This window comes from Protopterus annectens, chromosome 3.part1 (genome assembly GCF_019279795.1).
Source record: "Protopterus annectens isolate FY-2018-M chromosome 3.part1, PAN1.0, whole genome shotgun sequence".
NCBI classification, from domain to species: Eukaryota; Metazoa; Chordata; order Ceratodontiformes; family Protopteridae; genus Protopterus; species Protopterus annectens.
The window spans coordinates 667,288,827-667,303,826 of record NC_056732.1 but is presented as its reverse complement, the minus strand read 5'-3'; the positions used below and the strand labels follow the sequence as shown (position 1 = coordinate 667,303,826).

At 37.5% G+C, this 15,000-nt stretch overlaps 1 protein-coding gene across 4 annotated transcripts in view; it reads left to right on the top strand.

The window, feature by feature from the left end:
- Positions 1 to 15,000, top strand: part of ASAP1 (ArfGAP with SH3 domain, ankyrin repeat and PH domain 1) — a 2,547,392-nt gene that overhangs the window by 205,207 nt on the left and 2,327,185 nt on the right. The window lies entirely within an intron of this gene.

Genomic DNA, 15,000 nt, shown 5'->3' with positions numbered 1-15,000 from the left:
GAGCACAAAGCAAGTACAGATTACAGTCTATTTCTTCAAGCAGTCTTTGTCTGATGTATCTCTTCTTTTCTGCAGCTGTGCATGTTCTCATAACACGAACAGGGCTGATTGTTCATATTCAATCACATTATAGAAAACAGTATTGTTCTATTCATTCACTATTCATTCATTTTCCTGACCTAGCAGATAATCACCTGCTTCTCAGTACATTTCCAAAAGGCATAACATGAATTTTGCTGTGTTAGCAAATACTAGGTCAGGGTGCATCTTGCAATTTCAGAAAGCATACTGCAGCTTGAAAAAGCATCTTATAATCTCATACAGAATTAAGCTGTACATAAAATAGAATGAAATGTGTTAACCCTTTTAGCTTCTAATAAGCACTAAACATATACATTAATACATATTTTTCTAATAAGTTTAATTCTGGTGTTTGCCAAAAAAATTTCTAGAAAAAGGCAATCAAAGACTAAATTAACTGTATTTGAAGTATTGAATATTGCATAAAAGGTAAAAGGACTGGAAGTGGGATCTTTAGAAAAGGGTAGGAGCAAATTACATAGAAAAAAATGAAATTATGGAAACTGTATGCAGAATAATGTTATGGAGGATAAGTGAGGTTTAAGAGAAGGAAGGAATTTATCAATTTATGTAATATTCAACTGATGATAAATATAGAAAACAATATATGTTATGTATACTGTTTGCAAATGGGAATATGTTAATGTGGTTTGTTTTCTTTTATATAAATGTATGTTTGCCTATGTCCTAAGTGATAATTCAATAAAGGAATTTAAAAATTAACACTTGAGGTGTAAAGATTTACCTTTTCCTTTCAAAGTGATTCATTACTTTCCACTCCAGAATACAGGTGACTATTAAATGGTGTGTCTTTGAGGGATCCCGTGATATCTTTTTTTAAAGGGGGTAAGGCAAAGTAGGCAGTTCCAATGTGAGGATCATCCATCAAATCATATGCAGCCTATTCCATAAGACTGCAAACTGCAGAGGCCAATGAATCCTGGGCCTTGATTTATTCCTTATGGTCACATACTGTCAAGCATTTCCTCAGTAGAATACTGTATTTTACCAAGTAAATCTTACTGAAAGTACAACATTTGAATCAAATAGACCCTTATTGACAATGAGAAATATGTAAAAACATGTTTCCCAACTTTATCCAGAGGTCTGGATTTATGGCCTGAGGATGGACAGTCACAGACTTTGAAGTTGGATTTGTCTTAAGGGCTGCAGCTGAGAGTATCATTCAGCTTCCCACAGCAAACACTCTTTAGGATGTCAGAAAATCTAGCTAGTCTTAATAGTAACAGGGGCCACAGAGTCAGGATGGATGGATGGGTGGGTGTATGGGACATATGCTGACACCCATTGCACATGCAATCCACAGGGGTATCACTGTGTGATATATTATGGCTTAAGGGACAAAAAAACTCAAACCAACTCTGATGCTGTCTTAATGATAGCCACCCCCAGTCAATATTTACACTGGTGATGGAGAATAAATTGCTTGTTTGGCTGTCAAGGGAAGGACAGCTGGCAGGCATGGAGGGGGGCAAAGTATAAAAAAAGTGTTTTGTTTATGAGGAGATTTGTTTCACACAGGGACAGTTATTTTGAGAAGCTATGAATAATTGAAAATTAAATTAATTATGAAAACTTGGAGTATTTTGCTCATTTGTTGGCAGTGTTTGGCAGTCTGAGAAAAGTTTTATTTTATGCTGAGTGGTTCTGACATCTGTGGTGTCGGTTAAATTTGTTCTTGCAGATGGAGCTCTACAGTGTCAGAAATTAAAGTTAAATGCCAGACAGAACTTAGCTGTGCATCACTTCCTGAATGGGGGCAGAGTGCAAGTCTCAGAAGAGCATCATTTTGTTAGATGATAGCAAAAATTGTTTCCGTAAGCACGCTGCCTTGGCAGACACAAGCTGAGTGACTTCTCTGAGAAACCTGCTGGCCGAATAAGACACTAGGCCTCACTGAAAACAGGAGGTGTAAGACTAAACTACCAGATCGCAAACAATAACCGGAGAGCAGTCGGAGTCATAATTCCCAAAACAGGATGCTTGCAAATCTACTCTTAAAGGAAAGCTAAAGTCTAAATCTACAAATCAATGCATTGCATGGTGTTTAGGCATGCAGATATCCTACTAAGACTGTACTGTTTGCTTAAAGGAAAACTCCACCTTGGAACTCAAAAAATCATGTTTTTTTTTTTTTTACTGTAACTTTGCTTTCTGAACTATTTTAATTCATTAAAATAAGTCTAAGTGCCTGTTATAAAATTGTAATATGTTCTTCCACAAAATGGCCAGCATATGACCTGACATATTAATGTAATCTTGTTTTAGTACTTTCTCATCCCTTTCCCAGAATCCATTTCAGTTCCCCTTTATATGTGTTGTCTTCCTAGCCCAAAGAGATACAGTGAAAGCATTGTGAGTCATAGGCATCTTACACACCTTCTGTAGCATTAGCACTTGCATTTTATTGCTAAATGGCCATTATATTAATTTCTCTCAGAGCCTGTTTTAAGCAATTCAGATCAATTTACAACTCTAGCTAAAGAAAGTAGCTGAATTCCAGCTTTTTGCATGGACTGTCATTCTGTAGTCTGACCTTCTTCTACCCTCTTCCTGAAGTATCAAAGCCAGCAATCCAAGAGCTGTTAACACTTCAAAGATCTTGTTCTGTGCCTTTAATGTCTGCAGCAGTAGGAAGAATTTTTATTATCCTCAATGTTGGAGACTTGATTGATGTTTTGCGCAAAAGTATTTTACAAGCACAGTACAAAAAAGTGCAACTATTTGTTCTTGAATTTGTGTTTGTAGATTTTTTTAAACTAAGGCAAAAATGCTGTCATACATTACATTTTCCCACTTCTATTGCATTGTTTACCCCCTCAGTCTGATATATCATAACACAGCCACAATTCATCAAAAAACACACCAAAAACTAAGCACTCTCTGTAGGGCAAAACCCTGTCTGTCTACCATTGCAAGATGTCATATTGCCACTACCAATACTGACAAATATGCAACTAACTCAATTAAACAAACTGAAGCGGTGCTACAACAAGGTCACAAAACTTTGAAACCAGTCTCCTTCGTAGATGTCTCTCACCACTGTGTAGCCCTCAAGACACCTCCAGTGTCTTGAACTTCCTCTTCAAACCATATACTTCCAACTCCCTATTATCCACAATCTAACAAAGAGACCAAATGACTGCCCGTCTCTAGCCAAGCTGGTATAACCATACAACCCACCTAAAAGCTTGCACTCTTCGGACAAAGACCTCCTACATCTATCAAAACCTAATAACTCTGCAGGCTGTTCACTCTACACCCATCAAGTGAGAATATCTGGAACTCCATCCCCCTAACAGTAAGACAGGACTGTTTACTAAAGTGATTCAAACTACAGCTAAAATGTCAGTTACTCAGCTCCTGACTCTGCAGATGTGCAGCACCAGATTACCACGTCATTCATCTTCATCCTCATCACTGTTCAACTCCCTCTGTGTCCTCCTGCCTGTACTGTAACTCACCCCCCTTTTGTTATAGTCCTTCACCCTCAACTACCCTTTTTTATATTTCTCAGCTGTAGCTCTCACATCATTGTACATCATATAAAACATATCGCTTTCTGTTGAAAATAGCAAAAGTGGGGTTGTCTGTCTACTTTATCAAATCTGAAATGCATTGCTCGATTTATTATATATGGTTACTTTTCAAATGTTAGTGTCACTCTGTCTGTTGTTGTTGTACATTGGAGCCTTTCTTCCAGGGCCTCCACTGAAAATGTGTCTTGAGCCAAGTTAGACTATCCTGGTAAACAATAGCAACCAAGGAATAAATAAATAATAAATAATCCATGACTATGACAAATCACTAGCTCTATGTATAAGACTAACAGTACTTTTTATAAAATCGTTGCAGTTACAGAAAATGCCACTTACAAGTGGTTCACTATGCAAAATATGTAGTCAGATGTTAGGGTTGCCATCTTTTTAGATGCCTAAAGTGGGTCATTCTTACTGAAACTTGAGATTATGCAGGACAAACTATATCATCATCAAATTAAAAAAAATATTTTCATCTTATTACTAAAATAAAGAATCTGTGATGCATAATGTTGGTTATTTATACTACTTTATATGATATTAAAATTACTTAAATTTAGTGCCTAAGTCTTCTGTGACATTTAGAGAAAAGTCAGAAAAAAAAATTTCTTGTAAAATATCAAAACATTTGCCATTTTCATGCCCCACACCCAGGACAGAACTGCCTAAATCAGTACTTCCCTGGAGAAAGAGAAAAAGGTAGTAACCCTATAAACTAGGTGCACTGATACTCTCTGCAATAAAGGCAGTAGAATTTCTCTTTCTCTCTGCAGTAAAGGCAGTGGAAATAATTTCACAACACTTTTTTTTTTAATAGCATCTGATGCCCTGCTGACATCAGTACAACTACTTACCTATAAGGTTGTGGGCAGTATCTGACAGGAAAAATTACATATTTACCTGGGTCTATGCTGGGTCATGCAGATGGAGACAAATTCCTCATCCAACATTTGTGATAAGTTAAGCTTAAAAATAAAGGGAATAGGCCTTCCCTTCCTTTGATTCCATTGCAAGGAAATTAAAGTTTCATGAGGTACAAACAATTTCTGGTACCTTAACAACACTAGACACATTGTTGGGAGAGTTAAACTGTAGGAGGGGGGTGTTCTTTGGTCCTTAGACCATTTCCATTTTTTATGACCTTTTACAGGTCAGTATTTCAAATTATCTTCCCTGTTGTAGTGTGCGGGCAAGTCTATATAACTGTGCTTCATGGTGTGCCTTCCTGGTAGGAGACTTGTGAAGTACAAGATTCATACGTGTCCATGCTGTAAAAGTTTTGTGTAGTACCAGGGTTCCAAAGGCGTAAGTATGCAGAGTGGTCTCCATGTGCACCTCTATGCATTTCAGTAATAGGAATCTCTAAAGGACAAAGTGAGGCCACTTCACCATGCTCAAAGTGCCAGTGTAGGTTATATTATTGCTGCCTATGTTTGTGCTTCACTGTCTTTGTGTAAGTACTGGGATGGTGTGTGTGTGTGCGTGTGTGTGTGTGTGTGTGTGTGTGTGTGTGTGTGTGTGTGTGTGTGTGTGTGTGTGAGAGCACATCCATGCCCACATGCATTTCCATGTGTTTTGTGTGAGGGGAGGATCATTGTCTGTGTGTGGTTTTCTTATTAGTAAAGGTGCTTCACTAAGCAGTTGTTCCCTACACAGAAAAATATATAAGACAGAAGCACATTTACTTTTATATATCAAGGATCAATGTACCCCCCTCCCCCGGGATATCCATATGCATGATGTATCCCCTGGGTTACCTATGCCCACTGTCTCTTTGTAAAATGCCCATATCTGCCATGATATCTCAGGCTTGTAATAAGGGTTGACATATAATATGGTATTACTGTAGTTACTTGGTGTTTTAAAATTGTATCATTTGTTCTGAAGGTATACGCAGTGTTCTAGTACCTATTATGTAGGTAAACCTCTATGTTCATACCTATTGTTTCTGTATTTTATTTAGGTGTCTAAGTGCTGCAGAAGCCATATGTGAACAATTTAATTATAAAATCATATTATAGGCAAATTAATTCAAAGTAACATTCAGACACTCCTAATTTTTGTTCAGAATTATATATCTGTTTAAAAGCTCTACAATCAGTTCCCTTCATCTTAGCTTCCAACTACAGATTTTCTAAAAGTGCCCCTTGAATAATTGATTTCAACTACTTTTCCTAAGATGCAGTATGACCACTCAGAACCATGGTGTCATCACCGTTCACAAAGTTCATTCTACTCTGCTCACCCTCATTATTTTATTTGTTTCTTTGTTTGAGCCTGGAGCTGTTTTTCCATTTATTCATTATTCTTAGAGCTGCAATGCTTTTGAATGCAAGGATCTTTTAAGAGGTTCAAATAAGCAGCATTACTTTAAAAATCTCAAGCAGATATATTATGCAGTGTGTGTGTGTGTGTGTGTGTGTGTGTGTGTGTGTGTGTGTGTGTGTGTGTGTGTGTGTGTGTGTGTGTGTTACACATGCATGCATGCACATATATGTATAAATTATGAATTCATCTTTTAAGTACTCTGCAGCCATCTTTTATAAAATATTTTTATTAAACATGACATTTTTAAAAGATAACGTGTACACATACAGAAATAGAAAATTGAACAAATCATAGCCACAATTCCATTTATTTTCATACAGTATATGTATATTCTGTCTTTTTAACAATTTTCATTCACTTCATCGTTGCATAAATTGCTTAATTCCTGCCTTCCCTTAAATTTCAGCCCTCCTTCTCCTGAACACACACACACACACACACACACACACACACCCATCCACCACACACATGCGCGTGCGCACGCATATACACACGCAAGTGCGCACATGCATGATGCCACTGCCTCTGGCAGCCAGATCGATCACAAGAGTAAATGATTTTTCATACAAAGTACAAATGTACTGACCCCGGCCCTACCTGGCTAGGTCTATGACCAGATGCACTGCTTTTTCACAAAAAGTACAAACGTACTGACCCCGGCCCTACCTGGCTAGGTCTATGACCAGATGCACTGCTTTTTCACAAAAAGTACAAACGTACTGACCCTGGCCCTACCTGGCTAGGTCTATGACCAGGATGCACTGCTTTTTCACAAAAAGTACAAACGTACTGACCCTGGCCCTACCTGGCTAGGTCTATGACCAGATGCACTGTTTTTTCACATGCATATTCAGACTGATACTGTCCTTGACAAGACATATCTGTCATAAGATGGACAAACACATCCACACACGCTGCATGTTTATGCACAGGCAAATCAGAGTAACACAATTTCACCTACATTATTTCTTTGGGGTGTTGGGGTAAACAGACCACATGGATAATAAAACCACACAAATACAGGAAAGGCACACAGAGTCCACACAGAAGAAGCCACAGCCAAGAAGACAGCAAGAACCATGCACAGTGAGATGACAACTCTACTCTCTACACCACTGTGCCAGAGACCAATTTCTTTCACACACATCCTGTTACTGCCAGACCACCAAAGATAGTCACTTCACATGTACAGTGCTGATGCTTGTGATGTAAGATGTAAGAAATTCTGGCAACTTATTATTCTTAAAAATACTGCACCCCCACCACACACAAACACACACACACAAGCATAAGTCATTATCAATACTGTTTTTAGACTGATTTCAGCAAATAAAATACATGGTCTGGCACTACTCTGCTCATGCCCGATCAGTGTCTTCTGCTTAACAGGGAACAAACAACAAGGGTAAGCCACTTACATCCACATATGGGCTCTATACCCATCAATTGCGGCCACTTTACTGTGTATACCTCACATGGTTATGGTTAAAAGTAAAGGTAGAAGTCAGAATAATACAGGATTCCATCTTATTTCACAAAACTACACGCTAATCTTGCAAAGCCAGATTCATTACTGCTTAAATAGAGCAAACAACTAGATGGTCAGTTACTTTCATTCTCAAACAGTTCCCAACCCCATCCAGCAGTTATACTAATGTATATATACACATTAGATGTTTGATTGTGATAAGAAATGGTGACCATATAATGTATTTCAGTTTTGTTACACACTAACAGTAGCCACCCGTTAAAGTATTTGTTTCATACAAATCACGTTTTTCTTACAAAGCTAGACTAATTAGCAACCAACAGTAGTTAGTCATTTTTATCCACATACAGCCTCAGGAATGGCAACTAATTTGTCAGTGTACATCTTAGATGTACATTTCTTATGAAATAAATAAATAAACAAATAACTTTCTCAACTCGTTAGCTTACAAATCAGGGACAAAGCCAAAATTATGTGTGGGGGCAAAGGCCCAAAATCAGGGACAGAGTTTAAATATTGTTCTTATATATGTAGAGAGTTGATAAAAAGGTATATTTTGTATAGCATGCATTTTCTGGAGGTTATTAAGTCTGAAGCTGAAATGTCTGTCATTTAGTGACTATAACCCACAATGATTTATCAGAGAAAATGCAAATGTTATAAGGAACAAACTAAAAATATAAGACAATGTCAGGGACATTCTGTGAAATCAGGGAGAGTTTACAGGTATTATTTTGCTCTGCAAATCCATCTTCTGCCCATATCTGGTTGCCTGCCATTACCAAGAAAAAAGGAAAACAAAAATGTCATGTTCTAGCTGGTTGCTGTTGCTCTCATCCAAAGTGACCATTTTTTTTTATCCTTGAATATGTGTAGGCTTTCTAGTCCTTGCTTTTCCACAGATTGGGTATCACATGAAGCAAAGAGCAGAAAGTTCACCAAACTGCTTGGCCAGGTGCACAGCGTCTCCCCATAGGGTGCCACAGCTTTGCACATGAGCACAGTGGGTCATTTGTTTATTTAGTTAAGTAACAAAATGTGAAATACAACTTCCGCATGTCTTTACTTGAAACAAAGATAAATGAATAAAGGGCAGAAAGGTGCCTCTAGTCAAATAGAACCCTAATCAGCCACCTGGTTCACCTGTACATAAGAATGGCTATGAGGTAGGGAGATGTTCAGGAACAGTTCTGAGAGATGTGAAAAAGTGCTTCTGCATTAGTATTGGGCACTTTAAAACTGTATGTGTGACGAGTGTTGTTTACTTTTTGGGGGGTGAATTATTCACATTTGTTAAAAAGATTGTCTGAGATCTGAGATTTTACTTGACAGGGCACAGTCCACCTTGCTGTACATTATTAATATATGATCTTGCTTGCTTGTTAGAAAATGTTACATTGGAGATGAGTGGACCATCACTATAGCTAAGCACCTGATCCCAAAATTTCTAGTCCTAAATGTGCTGCAGGACACAATCAGTGCATGTCTTGTTATATATGTCAGGCAACAACATTGTCAGCAAGTTACACACTCATGTCTGCTGCTGCAAATATCAAAGAGCTGCCAAGTTCTGCTTCCACAGTATGCAGCTGGCTTTATATTGTCACCGGTACTGATTAAAGAGAATATGTACTTCTGAAAGGCCACCCTTTGGATAGACACCAAACTGCAGTGTCATCTTCCTGAATCGGTTGTTAACTCAAGTGGATGGCTAAGATCCCATGGTATGTACTGATGAAGAGAAGGGAAGTTATCCTTAGTGTCCCAGTCAAACTCTCTTCGAGTTATTGGTAGCTGTCATCTTTTGTCTCCACTGTAATAGAGCCATAAATTCAATGAGAGCTACCTAGTCTGCAGAAATCAATACAGATGTCTGTCTGCAGGCCCTTAATACCTACAAGATATTGAATCATATGCATAATATATAACGTAGCATGCATTCCTGTAGTGTAAGTCTTCTCTCTGCTTTCTTTTCTGTGCAGATATGTTAAATGATTAATTATCCTACTTTACAAGGAGGGTAACTGAGATGAATACCATGAAGTGAGTGTTTCTGAGTAGTTATGACCCCTGTTACTGACCTTACATTCTTACATTTTAAGCTGTGTCATGAAGAAGAAATGCACCTGTTAGCTGCAAGGAGGAGCCTGTTCTGTTACATTGATTATACTTACTAAAATTAAAACAAAATGGTATAATTACTTGGAGAATAAAGAAATCTGCTGTAGACATCAAGTGCAATAGCTAACTGCTTTTAAAGACAAACAGCAGTTTGCTGCAGCCCACTAACTTAAGTTATTTTTATCTGAATCAGTGTTAAACACAGACTTCATTACATGCACTTTGATCTTGCATAGGAGCCTCACCTTCTGTCATAGTTCTTAAAGGAGAACTCTGCCCAAAAGTCAAGTTTTTCTTTCCAAAAAGTTTTTTTTCTTCCTTGTAATCCATGACCAAAAACACTTCACATACAGAAAAAAAAACAATTTAAGTTACATTTGCCTTTCTTTCCTGCATCTTCCTCATGTGGTACATCACAACAACTACTAAGAGTAATTAAGTTAGGTAATTTACCCCAACAACAAAGCAGTTAAGAAAACAAATTCATTTAAATGTGCCTTAGTTACAGATTGTCAGCATCACACCTCAAATAAATACTGTGGATGGAGTCTGAACAAAGTCAGGTCTCTCAAGCTTAGTTTTCAGATGCAAATGTCTTTCCTCTGTAAGAAAACTCAATGCCACAAAGAAAGAATGCAGATATGTTAATCTAGCTTCTTTCTTTCTGTCAGTATATGATTTATCATTTTTTCTACCCTGTAATTTCTGCAAAAGTGCATGTTTTTTCTGGAATTGGGGAAAGACGATTAACATGAAAGACTAAGTCTAGCTACAATATTTAAAACTGTGAATGTGACACAGACCATCTCATCCCAGGAAACACTTCTTAATCACAGGGATCAGATTTCTCACACTTGAACACAGAACTACAGGTGTTACTTTGAATAGAACAATTAACTCAGGTACATTTTCAAGCCTGCATGTCATTCAAACATCCCTTAAAATGCTGCAACAGAGATGCCACTAATGAAAATCAAAGGAAGAACAGGAATTGAAAACGTGGATTGATGCTGACAGTGAAAAGTAAGCAGTCGCAGCAATGTTGTAAACTGATGAGAGAGAAAACTACAGTAAATGAACCCTCATCATAAGGATTTCTTTCTGTCCCTCTAACGTGACATCAGGAAGCTAAAGGCTTTGACTATAAAACAAACTAATGCTAGCTGTGGCAGCCTGCTTCAGATCATTTTAAGGTATAACAAATTAGAAAATAACAGTAAACGTTTACTTTGATACAGAGGCATTAACCATGCAGAAAGTTCAAGATTTGTTGGAAAACGTGTTTTTTTCAGTTTTAGGGTTCGGTGGTTCTTTAAAAATTTTGCCCATTTATTCGATTGCCTCATAAAAGCTCTGCTTCGTGTTTCTTTATTTTTGTTGCATTATGACATGAACTCTGAAATTCAAAGAGCTGTAAAAACTATATATATAATATAAATATATATATATTAATGTACATAAATGAACAATACTTCACTCAAGTCTGCAATCACAACGAGGTGCTCATCAGAAAACATTGTAATCAACCTTACAGACCTACCATTTTATGTAAGCAGCTAAAACTTCTGGAAGCGTAAAGAAGTCTACAACCTTGAAAACAAAACCATGTATATAGGGTGACCGACAATACTAATCTATTATCAAAATTTGATGGAAACTGTTTTATATACTGATATTTTCAAATACCGCACACACTACCTTTTTGAGGAAAACGAGTGATTTTCTTAAGAAAAAAATGGGAAGCATGATCCAAGCTGAATACCTACTGTTAAGAACGTGTTCTGAGTAAATAGATGACAGGAGAGCTTACAATGAAAGCACCTCTTTTACTAATATTGTAGAAGGACAAGGGCATATTGACTGGTTTGCATTACTACAGGAAGTTGCTAATCATAAGAAGACATCAAAGTAGTGAATATGAGGTTAGGATCCTGACATAGATTGCTTCTTTTATGTGCCTGTCATCAACGAATGTCACATGAGGTGGTGCTTTGAGAGCTCCTGAGAATGTAATGACAGAATTCAAAGTCTTTTAGTCAACCTTTCTGTATACAGAATCAAGTCTTCAGATCTCACAGCAGTGTGATAGCCAGACAAATGGAAACCCTTCAAACGTGCCTGGTATAGTAGATGCCTTTAGTAGTTTGTTTACAAATAATGAGTGTTGAACAAATGTAAGATGCCAAAACTTTCGTTAACCAGAAGGCAAAATACAATGGAAATGCTTTACAGATTCTTCACAGGAGTGAGTCAGTATAAAGAAATTGCATCTAATTAGATGGAGGGAGCTAGACAAGCGTCATCCATGACTGGGTACAGCTAGTCTAATGCCACAAGCATGGCATATTGCTGTACCCCATAAAGCCTTCATGGGGGCCGTGCTTAGAAATGAGTGCATTTATTAGATGTCAGAAATGAATAGACTAATTAGATGTCTTAAGACATATTTGTCTATTTCATAATGAACCATTTAATTTGTCCCTATGGAAGTGCTACACCCAAGTGGATTTATCTTTGTTTAGTTACCTTTTTTTTTTTTTTTTTTTTTTTCCCATGGTTAAGTTAAAACAGTGCTAGAGTAATTCAAGGGCATCTGGGGAGGGTAACAGGTGAGTAGGAAGAAAGGAGAAGAAAGAATTTGGCCAGCTGTATAAGGTCTAGTTACAACACCTGCAGTGGAAATCATGGATCTTTGGTCACCTTATCCTATAGTCGTGTGTTAGTAATGCTGCATCCTTTCGGTTAAAACAAGGGCAGACTTTCACACTTTGTGAGCAAGCTAGTATCATTAAAATAACGAGCTTACTTGATTAATGTTTCAATAATAACACTTTTTTTTTCTTCTTCACTAGTGCTTTGCTGTGCTAGTAACTTTGTGCCAGTGGATATTGAAACAGCAGTCTTACAGTAACAGAGAGGTCAGAATGATGAGAAAACCAAAGGTGGTATGGTACAAGCATAGGGCAGTTATGATATGCAGAAAAAAGTATTACTTTTAGCGGTAATTAGTGTTTGGTTTATTAGTCATTCTGCTTTACCCTTGAAGGTTTATGTATGAGGGTTAAATCTGAGTGAGTAAATCTGCACGACTGGTGATCATCACAATTATACACATGACTTGATTAGAAAGCTATTTCTTACCTTTTTAAAACACGTATTATATATAATGGTTGCACTAAATAGTTCAGCATAGACATTTGGCTCTCAAATTCTTTCTACAGGGTAAAATTGGTGTCTGAGCCAGCAGCTGATTGCGGTTAAGTGTCATCAGTAAACATGGCGGTTTCTTACTTTTCCTTTAAACTCAGAGGTGAAGATCACTAGGATTTGGTTACTCCTTTCCAGTTATATTCTATAGACATCCCCTTGTATGATCATGCACGGTAATGTTCTCTGCACCACATTTTGCAGCCACAAGTCTTGGGGTATCATGTTTGTACTACGTAATTAGAATTGTGTGCTCCCCAAGTGTAAATAACCAAGTTATTCTGTGCAGACACATGGTCTCCAAATTAAATATGGCAGCCTAAATAAAAGTGGGTCAAAGACACTGACACAAAAAGCTCATTAAGGATATTAAGTAGCCAAACATAAGCTGTTTACAAAGATATAAAATGCTATCTCTTATAGACCTGATAAAACAGCCACCTGATGTGAAAAGGTTCAGAAAGGGAAAGTGGAGCACATTACCTTTACAGTATGTTTTTTGACTATAATAAGTCTGATTAAGTCTCTGTGGAAAGCCATGAGTACAAAGAAAGATACAAGTTTCTAATATGATGGAAAACATTTAACATAATGATGGTCTCTGTCTCTAAAAAGTCAGTTTTGCTTGCAGTGGAGCACTAAATCAAAAGGATGGCATGGGGAAGTAATAAATCATCCAGAATTAATTGTTCCTCTAATGTAAATACCCCTAAGACAAGGAATATAATTCATAAGTGTGATGGAAATGCAGAAATGAAAGACGTGACCTTCTGATTTCACAAGTCTAGCCAGTAAACCTGAGTGCTAATCAGTGATTCAGTAATTAAAGTACATGGCTGTGTTCTGCAGGAAGAAAAAAACTTTAATTGCCAGGCACTGTGTGTCCCTGGGGCAAAAATTAGCCTCTTAGAAACAGTTATTGCAGAAATACCATAACATCGTTGTTCTGACGTTACTTTTTTATAAACTAGGACTAACATTCTCAGAGCTCTCTCTCTATTAAGCAGATTGATTTGTGTATATACAGATATATATATATATATATATATATATATATGTGTGTGTGTGTGTGTGTGTGTGTGTGTGTGTAGTTTTATATATGTAAGTATGTCTAAATGTAGTTTATATTTTTTATATATATATAGCTATAGATATAATATGTATGTGGGGTTTCGTTTAATCACCAAAACAACAAATTATTGACTTTGCTAATACTGATATGTCATCATATGAGTAACTCTATGACATCACCTTGTCGCATGCAAAAGAAAAAGTATGTTTTTTGCAGGGGTGCAAGCCATTTGATTGACAATACACATGGTTAAAAAGAAAAAAGCTGGTACAACTGAGTGAAATGCAGCTGATCACACATTGCTAGCTTTTCTTCTGTGAGACAGCGTGGAACAGTGGGCATCAGGAAATTTGCCCTTTCCCCATTGCAGTGGGATCTCAACGTTGGTATACATAATTAGCACAGGGTGTGGGGATGCAGAGGGACTTGCCCCCTGCAAAAATGTTTAATTATATCTATATGTATATGTGTGTGTGTATGTATATATATATATATATATATATATATATATATATATATATGTGTGTGTGTGTGTGTGTGTGTGTGTGTGTGTGTGTGTGTGTGTGTGTGTGTGTGTGTGTGTGTGTGTGTGTGTGTGTGTGCATGTGCGTGCGTGCATGCGTAGGTGTGTGTGTGTGTCTGTGTGGAATGAGGAAGTACAGGTGAGTATACAGAGGAAGAGGCTGGCGAAGAAGAAGTGGGATTGCCAAAGAGATGAAGAAAGTAGACATGAGTATAAGGAGATGAGACGCATGGCAAAGAGAGAGGTGGCGAAGGCTAAGGATAAGGCATATGGAGAGTTGTATGAGAGATTGGACACTAACCTGAACCAAATGGCTAGACAGAGGGACAGAGCTGGGAAAAATGTGCAGCAGGTAAGGGTGATAAAGGATAGTGAGGGAAACGTACTCACAAGTGAGGAGAGTGTGTTGAGTAGATGGAAAGAGTACTTTGAAGGGCTGATGAATGAAGAGAATGAGAGAGAAAGAAGGTTGGATGATGTGGGGATAGTGAATCAGGAAGTGAAACAGATTAGCAAGGAGGAAGTAAGGTCAGCTATGAAGAGGATGAAGAATGGAAAGGCTGTTGGCCCAGATGAAATACTAGTAGAAGCATGGAGGTACTTAGGTGAAATGGCAGTG